The following is a 6,072-nucleotide window of genomic DNA, read 5'->3' as shown; positions in this document are numbered from 1 at the left end:
CATTCATCGGCCAATTTCCTTGCCACACCTGCACACACACACACACACACACATAAGCAGCACACTCTCAGTCACTGCAAAGTCTTGTTTAGCCAGTCTGACATTTCCGAGCGTTTCCTTGTATTTTCCTTCCGTACCTGACCTTTGGATTGTTTATACCAACTCTGATTCTCTGCTGCTTGCCCCCGACATCTGCTTGTTTCTGTTATCGATTCTGATTATCCCTACATACCTGACGCCGTACTGATCATTGCCTGTCTGACCATTCTCATCATTAAAGTTCTGCACATGGATCCGAACGTCTCTGTCTCATCATTACAATAAATATGAGATTTTGTTTTGCTGTTTAAGACGTACACAATGACAACAAACTATTTTGGGGAACAAAGCTTATAGATGAGGTTTGCAAAATAATATAATAGTTGATTAGGCTGTTTTTTTAAGTCATAAACATACTTTCATGTCTAAAACCATGCAACACAGTTTGTGTGTGTGTGTGTGGGTGCGTGCGTGCACACACCATGTTGTAATTGATTGCTTTGTCTCTCCCTTTGTACCTCTTGTCCAAATGTTCTGGTAAAGTTCACTGGAATGAGTCAGACCAAATATTGCTCTGGCCTCTTGCTCCTTTTCCCCTCTGATTGGCCCATGGTCGAGGCAAACAATAACAGAGGGATTATCTTCACCTGATGATAAAGAAGTGATTTAGTCTTTCTCAGAAAGTCAGCTTTGTTAAGTTTTGATTTCTAGTGGCACTGCCCTTAAGGAAAGAACTGCTTTTCTGCACATGAACGCAAGCAGTATTGGATCTGCTGGTATGATTGACTGATGTGGTTTGACAGTCTGTGATCCAATTTTTGAAGTTTGATTCCTTTCCTTTTTTTTTTTTACATGGATCAGAAAGACCAAGAAAAAAAGCAGAACCAACCTTTCTTCAACACAAATTTGATTCCTCTACAACTGTTCATCAGAATGATCCCGTGCAGATCTCAAATCTTCCTCTAACAAAAATGAATCAGGATATTTGACAAAGGCATACATATGTAACAAGTTTCACAAATGCATGCTATTAGAGAAACACGTTGTGTCTACATCACCATTCCATTCATCTTTCTTCTGCATATTTAATACCATGACCTGTTTTGACCGAATGTACTGCGTATCATAAATTCTTTCGTATTGAAAGATCTGAATCATTCAAACATCACCTCCTCTCAGCATTCACAATACATATTATTCTCTGCCATGGTTCTTTCTCTTTCAGTCAGTTTGCTGTCAGTCCAGATTCAGTGGACGAGCATACCAGCTGCTCACCAGGCTGTTGCTCAGATTGGTGGGGAGGAGAGAGACGGACGTCAGTTCTCTGTGTTTCACTAGTTTGCTAATTGTTCAGAATGCTTTCTGTCATCTAATTACGCTTCAATCAAAGTGTTTAATTCTCTCTTTATTCTTTAAATGTCATGCCGTGAAAAGAAAAGTTGAGAAACGAACAAAGACTCCTATCTAAGAGAGCAAAACCTTTCAAACTGGAAGAGGTTTCTCGTGTAGAGATGAAACGCATCATTGAGTGATCATGATGAATGAACCTGGATGTGAACTGCAGGTTTAGCACTTCATGGGAGATACAGCAGAGATTAGATATATATCATAACAGTGTTATTGCATGATAATAACAGTGTAACAACTAAGTAAATATTATCAGTAGCACTTTATTTTACAGTCATGTTCCTCATTTGCATACTATGTACTTATTATAGTAATTACAATAACTATGTAATAACTAGGTACTAACCCTGAACCTACCCCTAAACCTAACCCGGTAGCACTTTATTTTACAGACCATGTAATGTTTTTTTTTTTTTTTTTTTTTTTTTTAAACAACCAAGAAACCAACATACTGTTCTGTCGAAAAGCCACTTCTCACAGGCACAATCATCTCTCTGATCTGCACAACTTTTATTCTGGAATGTTGCAAATAAAGAAATGATAAGGACACACTAGGAAAAAAAAGGGGGAAAATTAGCACTTTTAAACATTGTTCGGCCAATCAGATAAGAGGACCAAAATTATTTGTTTTATAATAATAGGAATAATATGACAATCTTACAAACTTGATTTGAAGCAAAAATACATCTATAATATATAAAGCTCTGTTCTTAATGATTTTGATGAAAAAAACTAAAATTCCATGAATTACTACAAATTATATAACTGAATTAGAATCTATTCAGAAATACAAATCAGTTCATTTAAAATTGTTGATAAATATAGAAACAATTACGTTTATTAATTTTTTTTATTTATTTATTTATTTATTATACTGCATAGTATATGCTGCAAGTATTTTAGAGCATAGGAAGACCAAGTCTATAACAATATATAATTAGCAATGCTTCTTGGTAGTGGGTGCTTGCTAAAGTGTTCTTTTATGGTACGATTACTTGCCGGAGTTCTCTGATTGGTGGAGATTTATTTGCAGAATCAAATGCAATAGTTTTTACCAGAAATTCTTTTTTTGAATGAGATTATTTGAAAATAAGTTGAAATAATGCGGGATGATGGCATCTACCAAAGTGCATACCAATGATAAACAATGTTGTACCTTAAAGTAAGTCTTTCTTTAAAGGTTATCATTACAACTAAATTCCCCAAAGGAGAAAATTAATGGGATTTTTACTTCCAGACTATACAGAGCACTCTATACAGAGAATATGATTTTTGGTAAGATGAAACCTAAAAGACTGCAAAGAACCCCTGAAGAACTATTGTATGTTTGGAATGTATTTTTTTTTTTTATTGTTGTGTAAAAATTTGAAAAAGACTCCCTAAATAAAAATCTACTGTTTGTTTTATAATAACTTTTGTTAACCAATGCATCTGCAGTTTACCTTCTTTCTTTTTCTTTCTTTCTTTCTTTCTTTCTTTCTTTCTTTCTTTCTTTCTTTCTTTCTTTCTTTCTTTCTTTCCTTCCTTCCTTCGTTCACCCCTCTCCTCCACGTGTTGACACTAAACTGGTATTCATTTGCTCTCATCATTGTTTTGATATTGAACAATAACCACTTCAGAACAGGATCTCACCTCCACACGCACACAACTGATGAGATGCACTTCATTTCACACAACATGTGGTAATATATACTTGTAAATGTGTTTTCTGTCAAGACACCCAAAGCAACACCCCTTCTGCTGACAAAAATTAATTACTTGCTAATATTTATGAAAAAAAAGAAAAAAGAAAGAAAGAAATTTACTATAAATAGGTGAATGCTTGTTTACTGATCTTAAGTGCAGGCAATAGGCTACAGATAATTTATGGAGTGATTTCACTGTTCTATATGATTTGTCTTTTAACACAAGCAGAGATATGATAAAATAATGTGTGAAAACAAAACTGTTTCTAAGTCTGATTCATATATTGATAGTTATTTTAATGATTATTTGATGTAATGAGCAGCTGAGCGTTGGTGAAGTTCATTATAAAAAGGTTTCCTGTTTAGGGACAATAATGGAACAAGAAAACAGATTATTATTTCATCATATATATATATATATATATATATATATATATATATATATATATATATATATATATATATATGTATATATATATATATATATATATCCATCCATCCATCCATCATCTGCCGCTTATCCGGGGCCGGGTCGCGGGGGCAACAGTCTAAGCAAAGACGCCCAGACTTCCCTCTCCCTAGCCACTTCTTCCAGCTCTTCCGGGGGGACCCCGAGACGTTCCCAGGCCAGCCGGGAGACATAGTCCCTCCAGCGTGTCCTAGGTCTTCCCCGGGGCCTCCTCCCGGTGAGACGTGCCTGGAACACCTCCCTGGGAAGGCGTCCAGGAGGCATCCGAAATAGATGCCCGAGCCACCTCAGCTGGCTCCTCTCGATGTGGAGGAGCAACGGCTCTACTCTGAGCTCCTCCCGAGTGACCGAGCTTCTCACCCTATCTCTAAGGGAGCGCCCAGCCACCCTACGGAGAAAGCTCATTTCGGCCGCCTGTATCCGGGATCTTGTCCTTTCGGTCATGACCCACAGCTCATGACCATAGGTGAGAGTAGGAACGTAGATTGACCGGTAAATCGAGAGCTTTGCCTTACAGCTCAGCTCCTTCTTCACCACGACAGACCGGTACAGCGACCGCATTACTGCAGAAGCTGCACCGATCCGTCTGTCAATCTCACGTTCCATCCTTCCCTCACTCGTGAACAAGACCCCAAGATACCTGAACTCCTCCACTTGAGGCAGGAACTCTCCACCAACCTGAAGTGGGCAATCCACCCTTTTCCGACTGAGAACCATGGCCTCGGACTTGGAGGTGCTGATTCTCATCCCAGCCGATTCACACTCGGCTGCAAACCGTCCCAGTGCACGCTGAAGGTCCTGGTCTGAGGAGGCCAACACGACAACATCATCCGCAAAAAGCAGCGACGAAATCATATGGTCCCCAAACCGGACACTCTCCGGCCCTTGGCTGCGCCTAGAAATTCTGTCCATAAAAATTATGAACAGAACCGGTGACAAAGGGCAGCCCTGCCGGAGTCCAACATGCACCGGGAACAGGTCTGACTTACTGCCGGCAATGCGAACCAAGCTCTTGCTCCGGTCGTACAGCGACCGAACAGCCCTAAGTAGGGAGCCGCCGACCCCATACTCCCGGAGCACCCTCCACAGGATGCTGCGAGGAACACGGTCGAATGCCTTCTCCAAGTCCACAAAACACATGTGGACTGGTTGGGCAAACTCCCATGAACCCTCCAGCACCCTGGAAAGGGTATAGAGCTGGTCCAGTGTTCCACGACCGGGACGAAAACCACACTGTTCCTCCTGAATCCGAGGTTCCACTATCGGCCGAATTCTCCTCTCCAGTACCTTGGCATAGACTTTCCCAGGGAGGCTGAGAAGTGTGATCCCCCTATAGTTGGAACACACTCTCCGGCCCCCCTTCTTGAAAAGAGGGACCACCACCCCGGTCTGCCAGTCCAGAGGTACTGTCCCCAACCGCCATGCGATGTTGCAGAGGCGTGTCAGCCAAGACAGCCCCACAACATCCAGAGACTTGAGGTACTCGGGGCGGATCTCATCCACCCCCGGTGCCTTGCCACCGAGGAGCTTTTTAACTACCTCGATGACTTCAGCCCGGGTGATGGACGAGTGCTCCTCCGAGTCCCCAGCCACTGCTTCCTCAACGGAACACAAGTCGGTGGGATTGAGGAGATCCTCGAAGTATTCCTTCCACCGTCCGACGATATCCCCAGTTGAGGTCAACAGGTGCCCATCTCTACTGTAAACAGTGTTGGTATATATATATGATGAAATATATTATATATAATCTTATTTTCTAGAAATCTAACATGAAATTTCACACTATTTACTGTATTGATACCCTAAAGAAAATGTTTATTCTTATATTTGCACATTCCTTATTTAGGATCATTTAATATGAATTTAATTCTAAAACCTTGACCTTGTGCATTATGGTATTGCTTTCCCCTTAAATGGTACATATAATGTTGACTGTTAAAAATAAAATTGTAAAAAATGTGTGTAAATATTATCTGGAAAAAGATGTACTTTTATTTACATTGACATTTATATATTAAAATTAACTTGAAATGCTGAAAAATATAATTAACAGAAATATGTTATTATTATTATTATTATTATTATTATTATTTTAAAAAGTTGTGATATATAATAGCACCTTACAAGGTTTTAGATCACAGCCTAAGAAGATAATAGTACTATTCAAGAAGTGTAAAATGAATCTGAACATTGCTGGCGAATAATTATGCTGGGATGTCCAGCTGTTCGGCTTGAGGCAACCTAGTCAGTCATTGTGAAACAGTCAAGGTTTAAGCATCCCATGATGCATTTGAGTCAGCCACCATTATCACAATGGTAGGTTCTTTGGTCTTGAATGAATATTTCAACAGATTAAAAAAATGCATTAGCTCCCTTATTAAACGATTTGTTTTATTAATCGTGAGAAATGGAATCAGTCTGTTCAACAGGGAGGTAGGGGTGAAGACGGAGGTCTGTTTGGTATGCAGAGAC

The sequence above is a fragment of the Carassius auratus genome, unplaced genomic scaffold, assembly GCF_003368295.1.
Source record: "Carassius auratus strain Wakin unplaced genomic scaffold, ASM336829v1 scaf_tig00214736, whole genome shotgun sequence".
Classification (NCBI taxonomy): Eukaryota; Metazoa; Chordata; class Actinopteri; order Cypriniformes; family Cyprinidae; genus Carassius; species Carassius auratus.
This window is presented reverse-complemented; position numbering follows the sequence as displayed.